Source organism: Pongo abelii, chromosome 13, assembly GCF_028885655.2.
Source record: "Pongo abelii isolate AG06213 chromosome 13, NHGRI_mPonAbe1-v2.0_pri, whole genome shotgun sequence".
Lineage (NCBI taxonomy): Eukaryota > Metazoa > Chordata > Mammalia > Primates > Hominidae > Pongo > Pongo abelii.
The window spans coordinates 35,372,159-35,397,068 of record NC_071998.2 but is presented as its reverse complement, the minus strand read 5'-3'; the positions used below and the strand labels follow the sequence as shown (position 1 = coordinate 35,397,068).

The 24,910-nt window shown below is 34.3% G+C and overlaps 1 long non-coding RNA gene across 1 annotated transcript in view; it reads left to right on the top strand.

Annotated features, from left to right (window-relative positions):
- The window catches only part of LOC129047828 (uncharacterized), a 46,766-nt gene extending 22,066 nt beyond the window's left edge, over positions 1 to 24,700 (top strand). Inside the window, exon 3 of the long non-coding RNA XR_008509602.2 lies at positions 24,461 to 24,700. This is a non-coding gene — a long non-coding RNA (uncharacterized LOC129047828). The remainder of the gene's footprint in view (positions 1 to 24,460) is intronic.
- The last annotated feature ends 210 nt before the right edge of the window (positions 24,701 to 24,910 follow it).

Below are 24,910 nucleotides of genomic sequence, written 5' to 3'. Positions count from 1 at the left end.
AAGAATTGGAAGTTTAAGAACCATGGCCCTAGTCATAATTCTTTCACTATAAAATATTGCACCTAAGAAAGTATAAGGCACTTTTCTCCTCTGTACTCATTTCTCCATTTGCAGAGAGAAGAGTGTATTATTAACTCTTTTTTATTACGACTAAAATTAACCCTACCCAAAATAATTCAAGCATAAAAAATAATTTATTTGCTCAGAAAACCAAGATGCAAGAATGGCCAAAACAAACCAAATTCACCAGAATGCTCTCTCTGTATCTTTTTCTTTCTCTTGCTTTGAGTGTGTGTGTGTGTGTGTGTGTGTGTGTGTGTGTGTGTATGTACTCTCTATTTCTGGTTGCTTTTTCTTAGTCTATGTTAACTTCATTCTCAGTAAGGAATTTACCATATGGTAACCTTTAAAATGCACAGGTTTTCTTACAACCAAAAATTCCAGCCTAAAATTTTCCCCAAATCCCTGAGACTCAGTTTCTGTAGCCAGAGAGATGGAGTGTACTAATGAGTTAACACAGAATCACCTAACAAGACTAATTAAATAGTGGACTGAGAGTAGGAAACTTGTAAGTCCCTGCTATGAGATAAATGTGGAGTGAATGCTGGACACACAAAATAATAGATGTATATTGTAACAGGGCTGGAAGAGATTTCCATTCTTCCATTCACCCATTTGTTCTCTTAAACAACTGTAATACAATATTGGTCAAGACTGACATGGTCTTTGCCTTCATGCAACATACAATAAATGGAAGAAAGATATATTAAAATGAAAATCTATAAAGCTATGTAATTATGTGTAACATCTCTTATTCTATGATGCTTAGCTTGGCACTCTTTTCAGCATCTAGTAAACTCATTTCTCACTTGCCTATAACATTATTTCTAATTTCTCACAGATCATTGGCCTTACGCTAATTTGTACTACTGTTTTCAGACTTTGGAGGGAGTCAGTTGCCTGTAGCCATCTTTCATCATATAAGATTAAGGAATACTCACAGAGAGTGATTTCCATACCCAAAGCATTTAGCGTGGCACAATTTGGCACAAAGTGGGAGCCAAAAACAAATTGTTATTGTCTTGGTAACTACACAACTAAATTCTTTCTTTCTCAGAAATTGATATTGTCTATATTAGCTATTTCATGAAATTACTGACAGAATTGGTTGGTGTTTTTTGGAATGGGTGAATAACACATTTTGCTTCTTTTGTTTTTCTAAGAAAGACTTGGAATCTTTTCTTAACATTAGAGTTTCACCCAGTGTCTTTGATACATTGGTAGTTATTTTTGTCATTTTGTAATGTTTGGAATTTTGAGACTTTTCATGAAGGCAAATCTGTGTGTTTGGTGGGCGATTTGCTGCTAGCCTTTCCTAACTAGTATGACTGGATTATTGTCCTTCTTTTTAAATCAATATAAATCGCCATGAAGAATTTAGAAATTCATTAGTGAATTTCTAAAGGTAGACCGGAAAATACTTTTATAAAATAGCATCATCCTCTTGGTCAAAGTAGGATTATAGGGACAAACAATAATCTTGAAAAGTTACACAGTAGAATTTGGGTACCAATATTTCCAATTTTTGGTGAGATAGTGGGAGTTTAGAGAGGGATGAAACAACATGACAACTTGGCTGATACAGAACAATCTTCTAGTTGATACTTGGCATATAAGAATTGGCATATCTATTTGGAACTGAGAGTTAATAGAAAATTTTTTAAAATGCTTAAACTTCATGGAAATTCTTCGAAAAGGGATCTTTAGGCTAAGACCATCAGGGGTTCTTCCTGCATTAAGAGGATTCATAGTTGGCACACAGACAACTTTTTGAGAATGTCCAATAAAGACATCACATCTTTTGGTCAAACAAATTTCAAAAGGCATTTCTCCTTGGTTAGATGCAACTCCTGCAAGAACATCAGTCCTACTTACTGCCTTGAACTGAGGCAATAAAATTTTGGCTTGTAGATTTTAGGTCTTGGTTTCAAAATTTAATTTTAGCAGAGAGATCTTGGGCTAGCTACTTAATTTCACAAACCTCACTTTTTCTAATCTGTAAAATGAGATAACTATACTTATTTTATAAATCGTGTACATTAAAGAGTAATGTAGGTAAATTGTCTGTCACATGGTCTGCCAACATCCAGACCAAGCACTCAATGAATGAATACTAGCTCTGATTTTATTATTTTGTTGTAATAATAATAATAATGGTAACAGTATAGTATTATTGCTTTATTTTAATCTCTCGGATCATGTATCAAATGATTGCTCATAATTTTTTTAACCTTACTTTTACCCAGTTGTCAGTTCCATGACTGGGTATTTTAATAATTCTTATTGAAAAGATTGGAGGAATGAAGTAAGACTAAAGCTATAATTGGTTAAAAAAAGAAAAATCCAGCAGGCATTCATATTAGCTAGAACAAAGGATATGTTGTTACTTCTGTGTGATATCTATAGAATGGTTTTAGCTTAATCCACCATGATCACAGAGTGGACTTGTCTAAAGTTGTTTTAGACAATTTACAGAATTGTTTATGTACAACAGAAGAACAGCATAGCCTTACTGTGAGTGTGAGGTCTCCTCCTGGCTGAGAGGTTGCTTTTCTCTTTCTCACTGTGCAGTATACCACATTGCTGCAAGCTATTGTACAACAAAATCATGTCCAAGGGGGTGACCAGGGTAGTGAAGGATTTAAAAACAATATTTTATGAATAACGCTTTAAAGAATTTGAATTAGGATTGAGGATTTTAGTCACAGAGAAGTGGATCATCGAGATTGACTAACTGACAACTATTTCCAAATATGTGAAGGTTGGTCACATATATGAGGTATGTCTATGGTTGCTACTAAGCTGAATAGGGAAGCTATCATTTATTGTTAAACTGTTAGACATATAAAGCAGAAAAATGAGTAGTTCTTTTTCATGTTGGGAAATGCTGTCACTGGATATATTCATAAAGAGTCTGGATAAACTGCTGGAGCTATTGTGGTGGGACAGCAATTCATTAAATTGCATTGGATTACACTATATATCTCAAATTCTCTGGCTATAGAAACAAGTAAGATGAAATACAAAGATAAACTCCTGGATTACTAAGGCTCAAACTCAGACTTTTGTTTTATTTCATTAAAACAGAAAATAGTCCACTTCTCTCAATGTCCAATCTCTTCCATTCTCCATCTGACTTTCTCTGAGTAGACACAGATGAGCTATAATCAGGGATTTGTAATTCTTCTGTAATGACAAATACATTGACATTCTCCCTGCCAATGACAATACTGCAAATTAATACTTGTCCAAATTTCATTCATTTACTGAAGGGCAAGTTGGAAACAGTCCAAGGTTTTAAAATTGCCATAACCATTTGGGTAAGCTGTCAATAAGCTTTCCAGGAACTCTGAGGTTTACTTAATTGAGAAGAGTAGTTTTTTGCCTGCTCTGCTCTTTGGATGTCTGGGAATGGGTGACCTTGCAAATCACTTCTTGATCAGTCATTTATAAGATTTTTCAGAATGGCAGCAAATGGAAATGGAGACCTTAAGGGAAAAATTTGAAAGTCATCTTTTAAATTCTAAATAACTTTGGGATTTAAATATCTCTCTTTATTACAATGTGAGTCTTAAAATGAACATTAGTTCAAATATTTGGAGGATGCTGATGAGATCCTGTTGTCAGAATGCCTATCCCTGGCGTTGAATAGGCAGTTGACAATGGGGAACTCGGAGCAACTCCACTGGGCTGGTTAATGAAGGACTTAACGAATCTGACCCTTTTTATATTGTGCTATTTGATTTGGCCACCAGAGCAATTGCCATTTTCACTTAACTGCTTTCATTCCTGTCTTATCCATATTTGTGTTTCTTATATTTCTGATCACAGACTCACTGAGATAAAAAATGGATTTTAGAGAAGACATTGAAATTTACTATTAAATGACAGTCAATAAAGATTCTTTGGGGTATCTTTATCATCATTCACACTTCTGAGAGGGGATTGAGAGTGACCAGCTCTATACACAGGTGACACTCATAAAGCCCTCCCTCTAAAAGGAGTTCCCCTATAATTGATGCCACTCTCCTTGTACCTTGCACAGTGATTGTCAAATAGTAATAGTATAACACATATAATAAGTCCTAGTTAAATACATATTGAGATTATCTGCATAAAGAATATTTTCACCTTTTGTTTTTAGTTATAGTTCTATTTGTGAGATTGTAAGACTATCTAAATAGCTATATGTACTTTTCCTTAGACTTCCCTAATTTTTTACTTTTTCCTAACTAAAATTTAACAATATTGCATTAATAAAATTACTATGACTACTTTTCTATTAATAAAGTCTAAAAGTCCTCATGTTATCTTGAGAAGTAAAATGCGTGCTGCTCTATAAAGCAGCAAACTGGGCATCATTGCTGGGAAATATCAAGAAACCTAAAATCAAACTGCTTAATTCTCACCAGTCATAAAATTAAATGACAATAAATGTTAAATTACCCAAATCAAGGTCACCATGATTATCCAAACAAGTTGCTGCGGAATAATAATTAATCCTGAGGACTTGGTGCTAGACCACTAAGGTTCCTATGCAGTATGACTTCAGACTTCTCCTTGTGCTTCCATTTCTGTAGGTATAAATATAGACAATTTTATCAACTTCACAGAGTCTCTGTGGAGATTAAGTGATATAACAGTGTAAGGTATTTAGAACAATGCCTGGCACATGGTAGGTGTTCAGTATATGTTAGATAGTGATAATATATATGAAAAATTTTAAAATTTCAAAAAAATCCAAACTTTTAGTCCTATAACTAAAACGAATCCTCTTTAGAACAGTGGTAAGGATGTGGTACATGTACAATAACAATAGCAGGACAGAAGTGGTAATTCAGTTCTCTCTGGAGAATCCTAGAAACATCATACATATTGCTCATAACTAACATATCTATTACAGACATTGTGACTACCATAATTGGATCCCTCATGTCCATTTTTTTGCAGGATAAAAAAAAAGTATAGAGTCACCCTATCCAGAAAACACCACTCAGCATGGAAAATGTGAAGAGAAAAACAGAGAGACCCATTGTCAATAGAAGTCAGTGCATTGTGACTTTGACATGAGAAAGCATAAACGGTAACCAAAACAGCAATAAGTAGAGAAAAGTTATTCTGGGTTCTAAGAAGAACTGAAGTCTGACCAACAGAGGGACATATCAATTAGAAGTCAAATGAATCTGCTTTAGCACAAAACTTAAAGGAATAAAATTCAAGCTTTTAAGGAAATTAGACCTTTTAACAACTGAAGCTGTTTTTGCCCTTCAGACTGACAATAGGAAGCAAGATTTAGAAGGACATCTTACTTGTATATCCTCTCACGAAGTCGATTAAATTGAACCTTGATAAGGGAAAGAAGCAAAAAGTTCAATACTAGCATCAAACAACTGTAGGGAACAGCAGAGAAGCAAATAGAAAAAGAGAAAAAGAAGATATATGGTATTTTAGAAGGAAGAAGAGGGAAGTGGAAGAAAGAGGTAGAAGAGAAGGGGAGAATGTAAGAATAAAATTAATGAAATAGGAGATTTGGGGGAAAATCATTCTCTTTTAGTAGCAGGGAGAATGAGACTAATGATGCAGGGGAAAATGACAGAACATGAAAAAAAGAAACTTAAACCTAAATGTTCCACCTGTGCAATTGTACCCAATTGATCTGTCAGTTTTAAAAGCTAAGGAAAATGTGTTGTGAGGGATACACTGGGGGGTATGCATCTGAGTCAGTGGCGATTCACAACCACAGTGGGATATCAGTGAATTGAGCTGGTTGGAGGTCCCATCTCTTAGATTAGACATAAAGAATGATGGTTATTAAAAGTCCCATAGTATTTTGGCTAACATAAAGAAGTTAATTTTGTACATTGGGCAGATTCCAACAAAGAAATTATGTCTATGTCCACATAGGGAGTATGTGTGTGTGTGTGTTTTAAATAAACTTTGTGTTGCAGCCATGGAAAACTATCCTCCTCTCCCTATTTTCTTAACTGGTAAGGGTATTTTTCTTCTCTTTGATGTTTTAGTACTGATAAAGGTAGAAAATCACAATACCTAAAGTTGCACTTCCAAATAATATTCAAAAACTCTTTGTAGTATTTAGAGTTTAATCTTTTTGAAAAGCTACTAAAACTTGAATTACTGTTTCCCTCTTCAGGGTATTTTAAGAAATCAAACAGGTTTTTTTTATTATGTAAAAATAATTCTAATAAAATGTGATTCTAGAATGTTTATTTAAAATGATGCTAGAGGATGTAAATCATGTGTTCATATTCTAAAATAAGTGAGCTTTAGTAGATAAACATAGATTTTCTTAATTTGGTTTCTAAATGTTTGTCAAAACCAGGCACACATTCATTTATTCACAATTCAAAATATAGTGCAGTAGGTCAGGCCTTCAAACTTAGGAGACAGGATCATTTAGGCACAAATTCTGCCCTTTAGACATTCAGACTATCAAGATATTTATAGGAGGGCCAGGCGCGGTGGCTCACGCCTGTAATCCCAGCACTTTGGGAGGCCGAGGCGGGCAGATCACGAGGTCAGGAGATCAAGACCATTCTCGCTAACACAGTGAAACCCTGTCTCTACAAAAAATACAAAAAATTACCTGGGCGTGGTGGCAGACGCCTGTAATCCCAGCTACGTGGGAGGCTGAGGGAGGAGAATGGCATGAACCCAGAAGGCGGAGCTTGCAGTGAGCTGAGATCCTGCCACTGCACTCCAGCCTGGGCGACAGAGCAAGACTCCGTCTTAAAAAAAAAAAAAAAAAGATACTGATGGGAATAATTGTTGAACATCTATTTTTGGTAAGATGGTATATGAGATGGACAGAGAAACTTCTATAAAAGTACCTAAAAATGTTTTACATAATATAATATTTTCAAATATGTAGCAGAATTCAAGTGAATCCCTTAAAGAACACAAGTGACAAGAGACAATATATAGTGCTAAGAGAATGCTGGAGTCAAGCTTACCTCTAGAGGTATCTACCATCTGTAAGGGACTTAGAGGCTGGATTTTAACAGCCCTTGGGCTGATCACAGGGAACAAAAGGGGAGGTCTGGAGCTTGAGCAGACCCAAGAGAGAACTAACAATGGAAAATTAACAATAGTTAAAGTAACACTCACCAATACTTTGAGAGCAGCTAATGTGACTTTTGAGGAAAATTTATAGCCCTAAGAGGTTTATTGGTATTTTTAAAAAGGCTAAAAGCTAATGTGCTAGTAATTGACTTAAGAAACAACAACAACAACAGCAACAAAAAACACCTAAGGAAAAGGAAAAGCAAAGAAACTATAAGAAATGACACAATAAAGAACAGAAATTATTGGGGACAATATAATAGGGTGTCATCAAAGGCAGAAGTTGGTTCCTTGCTAAAACTAATAAAGATGATAAACGTTAGGCAAGACTGAGCAAGAAAAAAAGAAAGAGAAAGCAAGAACAAATAAATGATATTAAGAAGTAAAAAGGAGATAAAACTCAATATGAAAAAAATGTTAAAATGAGATTAATAGAGCTGACTTTATGTCCATAAATTTTCCCATCTCACCTGAAAAACTATAAAACACCCAAATGAACTCAATTATTATAGCTGTGCTGTATATGCATTCTCAGATAAATACCTTATTACGTATTAGATTTATTTAACCTTTATTTCATCTAGTTCTATAATAAATACATAATACTGACCACTAGATCTTACGTTGGTGTCTTTTTACTTTTCTGTTGTCTGAACTTCATTCTACATGGATTACTCAAGAAGGGCTTATAGAAATCATATTTCTTGAGTTTTTGACTGTTGAAAACACTTTGTGCCCTTTCACTTGAATGTCACTATTTCTAGTTATAAAATGTTGGGCTCCCATTTTCTTTCCTTGAGTATCTTAAATATCTCAATTTTCTTCTAATATGAAATATTGCTATTAAAAAATCTGGTAACAATCTATTTTTTCTTGTAATTTGCTCTTTTTATTTGTATGCCTAAATGAGTTTTATATAAAGTCAACTGGGTTTAATAGGCTATGACTCAATGTTGGTTGTTGTGGTCAATATTTTCAGGTATGCAGCTATGCATTTTATTATGTAATTTCTATTTTACACTAGCATAAAATTCACAGCTTTAACCATTTTTAAGTTGTACAATTCAGTGGTTTTTAGTACTTCAAAATGTTACAAAACCACAACTACTTTCTAATTCAAGAATTTTTTATCACCCCAAAATAAACCCGACAGCCATTAAGCTGCCGCTTCTCATTCCACTCTCCTCTTAGCCCCTCCCCACCACTAATCTGCTTTCCACCTCTATGAATTTGATCAATCTGTACAAATGAAATCATACAATATGTGGACTTTTATGTCTGTCTTTATTTCTTTAGCATAATGTTTCAAGGTTCATCCAGACTGTGGCATGTATCAGTACTTCATTCCTTTTTGTGGCTAAGTAATTTTCCATTATATGCATGTACAATATTTTATATAACCATTATTAGATGAACATTTGGGTCATTTCCACATTTTTGTTGTTATAAATAATGCTGCTGTAAATGTTTAGGTACCAGCTTTTGTTTTCAATTCCCATTGATATATAGCAATAATTGGAATAGTGAGGATCAGCAAATTTTTCCACAACAGCTTCACCATTTTGTGTTCCCACCAGAAATACAATAGAGTTGCAATTTTTTCATATCCATGTATTTTTCTTGTTCTTTTTTCTTTAAATTATGGCATCCTCATGAATGTGAAGTTGTATCTCATTATGGTTTCAATTTGCATTTCATCAGTGAGTAATGATATTGAGCATCTTTTCATGCTCTTATTGGAGATTTATATATCTTCTTGAGATAAATATCTACTCAATATTTTTGCCCATTTTAAAATTTGGCTTTCTTATTTGTTGTTGAATTATGTAAGTTGTTTATATATTTTGGATTTTTGCAAATATTATCTCTCATTCTATGAATTGCCTTTTCACCTTCCTAATAGTTTTTTTAATGCACAAACATTTTAAATTTTGTTAAAGTCTAATTATCATATTTTTCTTCTTTAGTTGTTTGTCCTTTTGGGTCATCTCTAGGAAGCCATTGCCAAATACAAGGTCATAAATATTTACCTCACATTTTATTCTAAGAGCTTTATAGTTTAAGCTCTTATATTGAATTGATTTTTACAAGTGGCATGAAAAAGATGTCCAAATTTACTCTTTTGTATGTGAATATCCAGATATCCCAGCACCGGTTGTTGAAAGTATTATTCTTTCCCAATTGAATAGTGTCTTAGTCCATTTTGTGCTGCTATGATTAATACCATAGACTACGTAATTCATAAGAACAGAAATTTGTTGTCTCACAATTCTGGAGGCTGGAAGTCTGAGATCAAAGAGCTACATGTGGCAAGAGCCTTCTTTTTGCATCATCCCATGGTGAAAGGGCAAAGAGAAGGGGAGAGAGAGAATAAAAGGAGAGAGTGAAAACAGTCAAAATCTTTTAATAATGGCTAAATAATAAACCCTAGCAATAACAAACCCTCTCTTGCAATGGCAGTACTAATTCATTCACTCTGTCTTCATGGCCTAATCACCTCTCATTAGGCCCCACCTCCCAACACTATTACATTAGGGATTACGTTTCCAACACCTGCTAATTGGAGGACACATTCAAACCATAGAAAATTTTCTTGGGGCTGGGAGTGGTGGCTCATTCCTGTTCCTGGCACTTTAGGAGGGTAAGGCTGGAAAATCCCTTGAGCCCAGGAGTTCAAGACTAGCCTGGGCAACATGGTGAACCCAGTATCTACGAAAAATTAGCCAAGAGTGACAGCATGTGCCTGTTGTCTCAGCTACTCAGGAGGCTGAGGTGGGAGGATCACCTGAGCCTGGGAGGTAGAGGCTGCAGTGAGCCTTGATTGTGCCACTGCATTCCAGCCTGGTTAACAGAGTGAGACCTCATCTCAAAAAAAAAGAAAATTTTCTTGGCATGTTTGTCAAAAATAAATTGATCATAGATGCCAGTTTTCTGTATTCTCCATTCTATTCCATTGTTCTCTATATCTATTCTTATGATAATATCACACTGATTTGATTATTGTTGATTTATAGTAAGTTTTGGAATCAGGAAGTATGAGGCCCCAGCTCTATTATTTTTTATCAAGAGAGTTTTGCTATTCTGTGTTCCTTGAAGAAATTCCATATGAATTTTAGGATACGCATGTTCATTTCTACAAAAAGGCAGTAAATGTGATATAGATTGCATTAAATCTATACATCAATTTGGGGAGAATACTAATCTTAACAATATTGTGTATTCCAATTCATACCACATGATGTCTTTCAATTTATTTAGGATTTTAAAATCTACTTTTATAGTGTTTTATAGTACTCAGTGTACATATCTTGTAACTTGCTCATTAAATCTATTTGTAAGTATTTTAGGTTTTTAATAGTATTTAAATGGATTTTTCGTTAATTTCCTTATTGGAATGCTAATTGCTAATGTATAAAAATACAATTGACTTTAGTATGCTGATCCTATATCCTGATACTTTGTTACATGTGCTAATTCACTCTAACCTATTTTTTTCTGTACGTGTAGTCTTTAGGGTTTTCTGTGTAAAAATCACATCATCTTTGGATAGAAAGTTTTATTTCTTTTTTCACAATTAAATATATTTTATTTTTTCTTTTATAATTTAATTTCTAGAGCTTCCAGTACAATGTAGGATAGAATTGGCAAGAGTCAACCTCCTTAACTTGTTTTTGATCTTTAGGAGAAATCTTTTAACCCTTACCCATTAAGTGTAATGTTAACTGCTAGTTTTTCATAAATACCCCACAGGAAGACAAGTCCCTGAATAATTTTGACTGACCAAAGTAGGTTTCCCCCCTCATTTATGCATAATGTACTAAGAATGCAAATTTCTGAAGTAATGAAGAAATGTTTGAAACAACCTGGACTATGTCTGTGTTTCCTCCAGAACAGAATGTTCTGCAATGCTTGAGCTCAACAATCCAAATTGTGGCCAGGGTATAAAACCCAGAAGTGAGTTGTTTCATGATCCTTCAGATATAGTATGACTAGGGACATGAACAGAATAAGCTCCATGTGCCTGGGCAGCTTTCCTGAGACTTGGGGGACTGATTCACCGTGTTCCTTGGCTTCTGTTTATACTTGGTGCCTATCACTAATAAAGGTGCTTTGCCTGCCTTGTGCAAGTGTTCTGTCTCTCAGACTCATGCAAGTAGTAAAGATACTGGGGCTTCTTTTGCTGCTCACAGGTTCTCTCATGAAACTGGGACTGCTGTAGCAACTGAGTCTGCTTTTAGGCCCAACCACACCTAAAAACCCTTGCAAAAATTAGTGTAAACATTTCCATACCCTTTACTGATTTAAGGAAGTTTTCTTCTATGTTTAGTTGATTGTGTGCTTGTGTTTTTTTTTTTTTTATCATAAATGAGTTTTGGATTTTTTCAAATCCGTTTTCTACATTAATTGAAGTAATTGTGTAGATTTTTATGGTATATTACATTCATTGACTTTTCTATGTTGAACCACCTTTGCATTCTTGAAATGCATTCCACTGGATTATAATGTATAATCCTTTTAATATGATTCAAATATAACTTGCTAGCATTTTGTTGGAGGTTATTGTATCTGTATTCATAAGATATATTGGTCTTTAATTTCCTTTTCTAATGATGTCATTGTCTGACTTAGAATTGAAGATAATATTGGCTTCATGAATGACTTGAAAATTTTTCCCTCCACATATAGTTTGGCTGTGTCTCCACCCAAATCTCATCTTGAATTGTAACTCCCACAATTCCCATGTGTCATGGGAGGAACCTGGTAGGAGGTGATTGAATTATGGGAGAGGGTCTTTCCTGCACTGTTCTCGTGATAGTGAATGGGTCTCATGAGGTCTGATAGTTTTAAAAAATCAGTTTCCCTGCACAAGTTCTTTTCTCTTATCCGCTGCCATGTGAGATGTGTCTTTCACCTGCCACCATGATTATAAGGCCTCCCCAGACATGTGGAACTGTAAATCCATCAAACCTCTTTCTTTTGTAAACTGCCCAGTCTTGGGTATGTCTTTATCGGCAGCAAGGAAACAGACTAATACAGTAAATTGGTACCAGTAGAGTGGGGCACTTCTGAAAAGACACCCGAAAACGTGGTAGTGACTTTGGAACTGGGTAACAGGCAGAGACTGGAACAGTTTGGAGGGCTCAGAAGAAGACAGGAAAATGTGGGAAAGTTTGAAACTTCCTAGAGACTTGTTGAATAGCTTTGACAAAAATGCTTACAATAATATGGACAATGAAATTCAGGCTGAGGTGGTCAAAGAGGGAGATGAGGAACTTGTTGGGAACTGAGCAAAGGTGACTCTTGTTATGTTTTAGCAAAGAGACCAGCAGCATTTTGCCTCTGGCCTAGAGATTTGTGGAACTTGGAACTTGAAAGAGATGATTTAGGATATCTGAGAGAGGATATTTCTAAGCAAAAAAGCATTCAAGAGGTGACTTTGGTGCTGTTAAAAGCATTCCGTTTTACAAAAGAAGCAGAGCATAAAAGTGGAAATTTGCAGCCTGACATTGTGATAGAAAAGAAAATCCCATTTTCAAAGGAAGAATTCAAGCCAGCTGCAGAAATTTGCATAAGTAACAAGGAACTGAACATTAACCCCCAAAACAATGGGGAAAAGGTCTCCAGAGCATGTTAGAGGTCTTAGCAGTAGCCCCTCTCATCACAAGACCGGAAGCCTAGGATGAAAATGTGGTTCTGTGGGCTTGCCCATGGGTTACTGTGCAGTGTGCAGCCTAGGGACTTGGTACCCTGTGTCCAAGTCACTCCAGCCATGGCTGAAAGGGGCCAATGTAGAGCTTGGGCTGTGGCCTCAGAGGATGCAAGCCTCAAACTTTGGCAGTTTCCACATAGTGTTGAGTCTGCCAGTGCAAAGAAGTCAAGAATTGCAATTTGGGAACCTCTGCCTAGATTTCAGAGTATACGTGGAAATGCCTAAATGTCCAGGCAGAAGTTTGCTGCAGGGGAGGCGCTCTCATGGAGAACCTCTGCTAGGGCAGTGCAGAAGGGAAATGTGAGGTTGGAGCCCCCACATAGAGTCCCTACTGGGGCACCACCTAAAGGAACTGTGAGAAAAGGGCCATATCCTCCAGAACCCAGAATGATAGATTCACCGACTTCTTGCACCGGGTACCTGGAAAAGCTGCAGACACTCAATGCCAGCCCATAAAAGCAGCTGGGAGGGAGGCTGTTCCCTGAAAACCCACAGGGACAGAGCTCCACAAGACCATGGGAACCCACCTCTTGCGTCAACATGATCTGGATGAGAGACATGGAATCTAAGGAGATCATTTTGGAGCTTTAAGAATTGACTGCCCTGCTGGATTATGGACTTGCATGGGGACTTGTAGCCTCTTTGTTTTGGCCAGTTTCTCCCATTTGGAACAGCTATATTTACCCAATGCTTGTACCTTCATTGTATCTAGGAAGTAACTAACTTGCTTCTGATTTTACAGGCTCATAGGTGGAAGGGACTTGCCTTGTCTCAGAAAAGACTTTAGACTGTGGACTTTTGGGTTAATGCTGAAATGAGTTAAGACTTTGGGGCACAGTTGGGAAGACATGATTGGTTTCTAAATGTGAGAAGATGAGGTTTAGTGGATCCAGGAGCAGAATGATATGCTTTGGCTATGTCCCCACACAAATCTCATCTTGAATTGTAACTCCCACAATTCCTATGTGCCAGGGGAGGAACTCAGTGGGAGGTGATTGAATTGGGTGGGGGAAGGGCGGGTCTTTCCTGTGCTGTTCTTGTGATACTGAATGAGCCTTACAAGAGCCAATGGTTTTAAAAAACGGGAGTTTCCCTGCACAAGCTTTGCCTCTGCCATTCACGTAAGATGTGACTTGCTCCTCCTTGCATTCTGCCATGATTGTGAGGCCTCCCCAGCCATGTGGAACTGTAAGTCCAATTAAACCTCTTTCTTTTGTAAGTTGCCCAGTCTCAGGTATGTCTTTATCAGCAGCATTAAAACAGACTAATATATCTCCTATTCTATTTTTTGCAAAAACTTGAGAGGAAGTGGTGTTAATTCTTCTTTAGATCTTTGGTAGAATTTATCATTGAAAGCATCTTGTCTTAGGCTTTTCTTTGTTGGAAGTTTTTATTATTATCTTTACTATTTACTACATCTATTTAAACAGATCTTGTAATCAGTACTGGGCATGTTTTTCTTTGTCCCTTGTAACAAATTTGACTTAAAGTCTAGTTTGCCTGGTATTAGTATAGCCACTCTGGCTCAGTATAGTCACTAATGGAATACGTTTTTTCTTACTTTGGTTTACAAACTGCTTGTGTCTTTATATTTAAAGTGAATCTCTTACAAACAGCATATAGTTGGATTATTTTAGCTCATCTTATGAAGGTATCTTTTAATTATAGAGTTTAATACATCTAAAATGTAATTAATTATAATGAATATAATTATTAATAAGGAATAAGTTATTTTTGCCATTTTGTTATTTGCTTTCTATAATATCTTGTACTTTTATTTTTGTCTCACAACACATCCCTTGCTGCCATCTCTTATGTTAGATAACTATTTTAAGTGTTCCATTTTAATTCCTTTCTTATTACCTTCACTAAATGATTTCTAGTTATTTCTTAATGGATCCTTTGGAGATTACAAAACAAATCCTAATTTATAACAACATTATTATATCATTTGAATTAATGTCATATAATGTACACTAGTTACTTTGTTCCTAACTGCCTCCCCTTTATTGATTTTTATGCCAGAAATTCCATTTTTATTTATTGTGTGCCCGTTAACATAGATTTATGATGATTGTTTTAACTGTTTTTTTTTTAAATCAAGGACAAGAAAAAGAATTACAAACCAAAATTATATTAATACTGAATTTTATATTTACCTGTGTAGTTGCCTTTTGTGTGGATTGCCTTTATTCTTTTGTGTGGATTTCAGCTAGAGCCTAGTGTACTTTCACTTCAGTTTGAAGGACTCCTTTTCGTATTTCTTATAAGACATATCTACCACAAACACACTTTTAGTTTCTGTGTCTGTGGGAATATCTTACTTCCTTCTTCATTTGTGAAGTCGGTTTTTGCCAAATGTAGAATTCTTTGTTGATTTTTTTTTTCCTTTCAGTGCTTTAAATATGCCTTCCCACAGTCTTCTGGCTTTCATAGTTTTTTTTTTTTTTATGAGAAATCAGCTGTTAATCTTATGGTGAATCCCTTGTATATGATGAGTTGCTGCTCTCTTGCTGGTTTTAGGTTTCTTTTTGAATTTTCAGTTTTGATCTTTTTGCGTTTATCTACCTTGACATTAATTAAGTTTCTTGTATATGCAGATTCAGGTATTTCACCAAATCTGAGAAATTCAGTCACTATTTTTCTTTCTTTTTTTTTTTTTTTTTTTTTTTGAGACGGAGTCTCACTCTGTTGCCCAGGCTGGAGTGCAGTGGTGTGATCTTGGCTTACTGCAACCTCCACCTCCCATGTTCAAGTGATTCTCCTGCCTCAGCCTCCTGAGTAGCTGGGATTACAGGCATGTGCCACCACACCCAGCTAATTTTTGTATTTTTACTAGAGATGAGGTTTCACCGTATTGGCCAGGCTAGTCTCAAACTACTGACCTCAAGTGATCTACCCGCCTCAGCCTCCCAAAGTGCTGAAATTACAGGCATGAGCCACCACACCTGGCCTAGTTCTTTAAATATTCCTTCTGCTGCTTTTTTTTTTTTTTTTTCCGTCTCTCCTCTCTTCCTAGAACTAACATTATGGATATTTTTGTATGCTTGCTATCCCACAGGTTTCTTAGGCTCTCTGTTTTTCTTTATTATTTTTCCTTTATGGTCCTCTGACCTGGTAATCTCATTTGATCTACCTTCAAATCTTCCCTGTACCTTTTCAAATCTTCTGAATTCCTCTGGTGAATTTTTATTTTAGTTATATTTTTCTACACCAGAATTTCTATTTGGTTTCTTTTCAAAATTTCTGTTTATGGGTATTCTCTGCTTGGTGAGACATTGTTCTGATGATTTCCTTTATTTGTTTGTCTATGATTTTCTTCAGCCATGTTAGTATATTTAAAATAGTTGATTATACATTTTAGATGAGAAAATTAAAAATATACATAAAATAGTTTACTAAGTCTTGGTCTAGTAAATTCAATGTCTAGGCTTTCTCAGGAAAAATTTTTGATAATTTCTATTTGTATTTTTGGTATATGGGTTATATACTCATTTCTTTTCATAACTTATAATTATTTTCTTGAAAAGGGGATATTTTGAATATTATTATGTAACAACTCTCAGGATCATGTTCTCCTCCTCCCCAGAGGTTTATGTTCTTCATATTGTCATTGTTTGGCTTGTTTGAGTGTCAAGTGGATTTTCTGCACTAATTTTGTAAAGTCTAAATTTTTTCTTTGTGTTCCTTAAAATCTCCATTTCATTATATTGTTGGTCAGCTGTGATTTAATAGTGATTTCCTTAAACTTGTAGAAACAACAACAACAAAACACCAAAACCCCAGTCTTTGGAGATAGTCTCTGTTTCTGTGTTGGAGCACATGTTTCACATTCAGACAGGAAGACTGCAATTCTGCCTAATGCTTTACTTCTGATTGAGTAGAGTTCAAGTCACAGTGAGAGCTTGGGGCCTTAACACATTTTTTCTTAACATGTATATTGTAGCCTTAGAGGTTCTCAGTAGTATATGAAAGATTTTTATTTCCCTTATTACCAGAAGCATCTAATTCTCTAAGCTTTCCTCCCAAACTTTTAGCTTTGTCTATTGTTTACCCCAACTGTTATACCTTGCCCTAGGTGGCAATGAATAATGTATTTGTTTAAAATTTTTTTTCCTGGTAGCCATTTCAGTACTGGGAGAGTTCAGAGTTCAGTAAAATAAAGACAAGTCTAGTGGTCCTTCAGGGAGCCAGCAGACGTGTCAAAACAAATAGTCATACTTTATTGAAAATGAGATTTATTTTGCTCCCCCTAGTGCTAGGCACCTATAACCTGTATCAAAAATGATAATTGTTGTGCTCAAAGTTGCTGCACAGGTGGGGGTTGCTGCCCAGAGAAATTAAAACTCCACAAACATATACTAGCAAGAATCAAGTTTCTTGATTTTTTTTTCTTAATTAAGCATTTTCCTGATTACCAGAAACCTATGATTAGTTTTTCCAGAGTTCTCATAAAGTTGCTTCTGACAGTGCTTACCAGTTTCTTCACTTTTTTTGTGCAGAGACAGTCTTTTGTAATTCCTTATTCAGTCATTTTCACTGATGCCACCTCAATTTGTTTAATTGTTCAGGAATGTTACTTAAATTATAATTGGTTTTATTTATTGTGTTCCTTTGTTTTTGTATTTATTCCTGAAAACATTATTATCTATTTTGGATTTTTTTACTACCTTCTGTAATTATTACTTATCTCAAATCCGTTTTTTTTAGAAACAATTTTTCAATTTCTTTTTGATTTTTAAAATTTTCATCCATTTGACTATTTCTATTAAGGCTTTAATCTTTTGTATTTATTGGTTTTTTTCATTCTCTCTAGTTTGGTTTTCATAACCAGAAATAGCCTTTCTAATTATATCCTGAGTTGCATAGTCTCATTTTGAATTTTGTATAATTCTTATTTACCTTCTTTCATGTTTTGTACCATAGCTTTAATGTGTTTTAGCTATTCTGGAATGTTCCTTGGCCGTTCAGTTTTGGTGACTGATTCAGCCCCTTCACATCTTCTTAAACACACTTGCACTTGCCCACATTTCCAGTAGGTAAAACTCTCCAATTTTAGTTGCTGCACACAACTAAAATCTACACCATTGTGGTTTTAAATAAATACCTGTTGGTCATTTGGATTTTTTTCCATTCTCAAGTATTTCAGATTCCCAGTTGCTTTCTTGTGCTTTCTCCCCGCCAGACAGTGATATTAGGCTTGACTTCTAGCTGTTGTTGGGACTTCTTTTTCCAATTCACTTATTTTGGGGTTCATCAGGCACCTCCTAACTAAATTTTATTAACAGGTTGCCCATAAATTCCTGACTTTCACATTTAGTTGCTGAGTCTCTTTTTGTCTGGGGATCCAAGGATATTGAAAAACTATGACCCCTGCCATCAACTTCGCAGAATCCCCATTCACTCTTATTTGATGTTTATCCATATATTTCATAGAACACATCTTAACTAATATTGATGAAGTTAAAAAATAGATTATTGGCATGTAAACTGATATGGATTAACCTTCATCAGTTTACCACTATTAACACCAAAGTTTATTTGCAATATTTTATTTTGTACACTGTGATAAATCAATTTTCATATCATCTGCCATTTATTATAGATATGAATTATATTTTAATATGTAAAATATATTTCAATATATATAATATATTTATATATATATGAAATAACATATGACCCCAAGATTGATGTATATATATGTGTCTGTACATAGCTAAGTTATTTGCTTCCTCAAGGGGGAGCAAAACTTAAAATTGTTTTTAAATTTTAAAAGAAATATATTGATTCTCATTAATATACTGATATTTTTATAATTTGAGAACGACATTTTCTGCTTTAAATAGTAGCTTTCTGTACAAAGTTTTGAATAGCGACATATTTTAAAATGACTAGATATTCATGCACATAAATATGCATCTGGACAAAAAAATTTAAGACTCCAAAGAAATTTTTCTAAAATTTCAGCTGCTTAGAGAGAATTTTATGGCTTGACACTCTAGTTTTTCTGTTGCCTTCTTAAATCTTCCCTTATAGTTATATAACCCACTTTATGGAAAAGCTGACACAGAATCAGAAAGCTACTAGATAATGACAGAAAAAATTGCATAGTTTGCACTTCACTAAGCTCAGAGATGAAAGTTAAATATTGTTTTTGTGTTCTAGTCATGTATAAATTTACTATCACAGAACACACTCTGCCCAAATATTACTATGCTATTTTGGTAATGGCACTGGTAATGTTCTCCACTGAATAGTAAAATATTTCAGAGTCTCTATGAGCTTAATATTTCAAACCTTTAAAAACTAAAGGAAAAAGAAATAACTTGAAATAGTTTTGTTAATACAACGACATGAACAGGTTTTGTAATTTTGATTAAGTGTTTTAGAAAATGTTTCATGGGAGAAGACTACCTTGAATACGAGATGACTACCTTGAATACACATGTTCTGGATTTGATCAGGTTTTTATAAAACCTTAAAAAGCATATAACTATGTTTTATCATAGTGGATTAACTGTCAAGCAAATCATTTGCTATGTTTTGATGTTTTATACAGACCACTATACTGTCTCTTGGGCAGCAATACTAACAACAGAAAATATGCAGAAACAGAGATTTGTTAAGAACACATATATGCTTCTTGAATTATTCAGGTTTTAAAATGATGCTCCAAGCATACCATTTTCAATACTCTGCAATGTGTTCTGTTGACATTTGCTAAAATTTTGTCATGTATTTTTTTCATCTTATAAAAATAAGTGAATATTCAACTTTTCCTTCTTTATATTATTTTTGTGAGAAATGAGATCCTTTATGGTGAGACCATGTCATTATTTGTATTATATTACACTCACTGAACATAATTTTTCTCATCTAAAAAATGAAGATTAAAATACAGAGTTAATAAAAATGCTCAACACTATGTCAAAAATAAACTAGATATATATATATATATAAATGTTAGTTTCTTCCATCTTTCCTCTACATAATAAAATATTTATAACCAATTTCTGCCTATAATCTTCCTGCACTATAATCTACAATATCTCCCAAAGAGCAAGTCTTTGTTTTTGTGTAGACAGGCATTTGCATTTTTTAGATATTTGATTATAATCAGTACTCTCTTTATTCTTACTATATAACATTAGGTGCTTCCATAGACATGTTTACTTCTTTTGAAGTTAATCAGAGAAGGGGTAATTTTGCCAATCAAGTACCTCAGTAGGGTACATCTTAATTTTCTGATTTGTACATCACAAATTGATCTATCAAAAACAAGTTTTAAATTTGGGAAAGGAGAAATTATTGTTGCAGATGCTGAAAAACTATATTAAAGAACATAATCTTCTGTCCTAAAAAAGATGCAAATATCGTGACTCTGTAAATATGTCTTTCACATGCCAGGCGCAGTGGCTTACACCTGTAATCCTAGCATTTTGGGAGGCCAAGGCGAGCGGATCATTTGAGGTCAGGAGTTTGAGACTAGCTAGACCAACATGAGGAACCCCACCTCAACTAAAATTAAAAAAAACTAATTTACTTTATAAATTTACCTTCTCTATATAGTTGTTATAAATAGATACAACAATACAATATTTAGTCTCTTATGTTTGACTTCTTTCATGTAGCACAACATTTCTGAGTTTTACCCATGACACAGCAAGTGTCAGTATTTGCTTCATTTTTATCACTAAATAATACTCCATTGTATGGATATACCACATATTGTTTATTCATTTATCAGTTGATAGGTATTAGATTGTTTCCAGTTTTTGTTTTTTAACATTCCTTTTGGTAGAACTCTCTTAGCATACAGAATTTTTACACCTTATTTCTGTCTCCCTTTCTTCCTTCCTACCTCCTTTCCTTCCTTTCTATATTATAGCTTTCCAACACAAATTATGAAATCAGCACCAATAAATAAGTTATAGATGTTGCTAATTGGATCCAAACGGGTTATCCACTATTTGTAATAAGTAAAACTTTAGGTCCTTGGAGTTTATTATAACAAATAAAGAAGAGAAATTAATGCTACTTGGAAAAAAACAGTAATAGAATCCAGAAAGCTATGTTTATTAAAGATTCATTTGCTTATGAAAATAATTTAATTAACAAGTATTAGCCTTAAACAGATTAAGCTAATTTTGAGGGTTAAATATCTACCACATATATATGAACATTTTTATGTTGACAATTTTCATTCTATACAAAGCAACACACAATTTATTACTGAACAATGTCAAATTTCTAAACTGCAATATCATATAACACATTTCGCAGAAAATGCCATAAAACTAATTGCATCATTTCTTAAGTAAAGATAGATGAAGACTAATTGCTTTAGAAGGGCTATGAAGGCCAACATAGATAATATAATTGGATTTCTAATTAATTTAATTTGTTTTACAATTACCATAGATAAATTGCTATGACCACAATTCTTTTTTTGTTGTTAAAAATTTACAGTGATATAATTTATCTCTAATAAATGAGAGATAAAGTAATTGACTTTTATAAAATACATTACTATCTATTCCCCCTAGAGACATATATAAAAACAAGTGAAGTTTTAGATACTCTTGTACAAATCTGCTTGGGTTACGTAGAATTTTAGTGAACTTTCAGGGAATTCCAGATGAAGTTCATAGAATATTCTCCTTATTAGGATAGACAACACTCATGCTGTTTTTCTAATTCAGAAAGTTGATACTAATATTTATAATAATCTTTATGGATTGAGGTAAATTTGTTTGGGTGAGAGGGTGTACCCTCAACAGTAGTCTGAGGAATGATTGCATTGATCAGAAATGAGAACTACGGGATCCCTATGCAACACTCAATCAATTGGCGGAGAGAGAACAATTGCTGTTAGGACGTCTTAGTTACATAACTCACGACTGCTGAACACTGTGATTTTTAATTCATTAAAATCATTTAAGTTCCATTAATTTTCTTCAGAGTTCCACAGCATTTTTAATGGTAAACTTATCATAGCACTTATTATAGGGCTTTTAAGATTGGATGTTCAATTTTCTAGTTTATTATAATAGATAAAGATTTGGCTTTTTTGGATATTTTTTGCCTTTTGGTCAAAAACACAGATGATAAATGTGTCAAATAGCCATTTTTGGTATCAATTGTATAAAGGCCAATAATGAGATACATCTTACAATTGTTCTTTAAAAAACACCTCTGAATCTTTTTTTTTTTAAATTTTATTATTATACTTTAAGTTTTAGGGTACATGCGCACAATGTGCAAATTTGTTACATATGTATACATGTGCCATGTTGGTGTGCTGCACCCATTAACTCGTCATTTAGCATTAGGTATATCTCCTAATGCTATCCCTCCCCGCTCCCCCTACCCCACAACAGTCCCCGGAGTGTGATGTTCCCCGTCCTGTGTCCATGTGTTCTCATTGTTCAATTCCCACCTATGAGTGAGAACACGCAGTGTTTGGCTTTTTGTCCTTGCAATAGTTTGCTGAGAATAATGGTTTCCAGTTTCATCCACGTCCCTACAAAGGACATGAACTCATCATTTTTTATGGCTGCATAGTATTCCATGGTGTATATGTGCCACATTTTCTTTATCCAGTCTATCATTGTTGGACATTTGGGTTGCTTCCAAGTCTTTGCTATTGTGAATAGTGATGCAATAAACATAACATGTGCATGTGTCTTTATAGCAGCATGATTTATAATCCTTTGGGTATATAGCCAGTAATGGGATGGCTGGGTCAAATGATATTTCCAGTTCTAGATCACTGAGGAATCGCCACACTGACTTCCACAAGGGTTGAACTAGTTTACAGTCCCACCAACAGTGTAAAAGTGTTCCTATTTCTCCACATCCTCTCCAGCACCTGTTGTTTCCTGACTTTTTAATGATTGCCATTCTAACTGGTGTGAGATGGTATCTCATTGTGGTTTTGATTTGCATTTCTCTGATGGCCAGTGATGGTGAGCATTTTTTCATGTGTCTTTTGGCTGCATAAATGTCTTCTTTTGAGAAGTGTCTGTTCATATCCTTCACCCACTTTTTGATGGGGTTGTTTGATTTTTTCTTGTAAATTTGTTTGAGTTCATTATAGATTCTGGATATTAGCCCTTTGTCAGATGAGTAGGTTGTGAAAATTTTCTCCCATTTTGTAGGTTGCCTGTTCACTCTGATGGTAGTTTCTTTTGCTGTGCAGAAGCTCTTTAGTTTAATTAGATCCCAATTGTCAATTTTGGCTTTTGTTGCCATTGCTTTTGGTGTTTTAGACATGAAGTCCTTGTCCATGCCTATGTCCTGAATGGTATTGCCCAGGTTTTCTTCTAGGGTTTTTATGGTTTTAGGTCTAACATGTAAGTCTTTAATCCATCTTGAATTAATTTTAGTATAAGGTGTAAGGAAGGGATCCAGTTTCAGCTTTCTACATATGGCTAGCCTGTTTTCCCAGCACCATTTATTAAATAGGGAGTCCTTTCCCCATTTCTTGTTTTTGTCAGGTTTGTCAAAGATCAGATGGTTGTAGATATGCAGCATTATTTCTGAGGGCTCTGTTCTGTTCCATTGATCTATATCTCTGTTTTGGTACCAGTACCATAAATCTTACGTATTCTCTTTGCAATTAGAAATAACATTCTTATTTTTTTCTAACTCTTTAGTACCTAAAGAGACTTAAAGGGTTTATGAAGAACTAAAAAGAGTGAAGAATGAAACATTCATTATTTCAACAACCCTAGACATTTGAAAATATTTCAGGAGCCTAAAGCTGATGTAATTACTATTAGAGATCTATAAAAAGAAACTCCACCTGTTTAAAAATCTGAATGTCAGTAAAATGCCTCTGAGTGCTTAAACTATTTCATTTTTCAATCTATGAAACAGAGATAATATTTGCCACCCACATATCTCAGAGGAATGACATGAAGAAAGTGTTTTGTGCTTTTGTCATATTTAGCCTTCATTCTAATCATCCTATTAACCTGCTTCTTAGTCATTACAAAGACATCCCTGACAAAGCGACATGCCGTTGTTAAAACACATTCCTTTAACTCTCATACTGAACCTCTTTGCTCCCAGGAAGAATTTGTGCCCAAGGATGGTGCTTGACATTTGATTTAAAGGGACTTTTATTTAGGTTTCTGCTACCAAGTGTTTGAGCCATTTTAACTTTTTACTCACACATACTCTGAATCGGGCACCTAACAATAAAGCAAATTTTCTTTAAGAACTTAAATACTTGTAGAAGAAATTTCTGTAATGCGTCTATTCAGAACCTTTACTTTGAGCTAAAAGATCAACATCATTCAACAACCATAGTTATAATTCATAAGTTATATATACTAAATTTACTATTCAGGTGTTACCTAAGAAGAAATTTAAGTATAATAAAGAACACTTATTTTTTACTCAACTACACTTTATTTCCTAAAAATTAATGTGTATTGCAAATTAATCTTAACTTTAGGTAGAAAACGGTTTAGTGCTCTTTCAGATGTTGATGTAAAAGATAATTTTGCTTTAATGCAAGATAATATTACTCATTTTTGTTTTGGCAGAAAATACCACTTGTCTCAAAATATCCAATTTCTTTTCTTCTCATATATACAGGCAGACTAAAATCTTCAGATTCCTAAGAATTTTGCCATATGACTGGGTTCCAACCAAAGAAATATGAGTAGAAGATTGTATAAGCATCATTTTTGACCCAAGGGCTTTAAGAAGCAGGTATGTCCACTGACTATTATTGTTTCTCTTCCACTGCTCGTATATCAACACATCTGTAAGAGATGCTAAAACCACAGATAGTCGACTGGCTACTTGAATCAGACTCAGGCTGGGAAAACTCATGTTGAATGGTAATGTGAGTATGAAATATACTTCTATTTTGTTTTAGACATAATACACCTTTGGTGCTAATTGTACTGCAGCTTAGTCTACTCTAATACAACAGTGTAATAATTATTTCTTTTTTATTTGGACTTTAAAATAATTGAATAATGAATGCAAACTTAGCATTGATATTCATTTACTAATATTACTGTTACTTCAGTAAACATA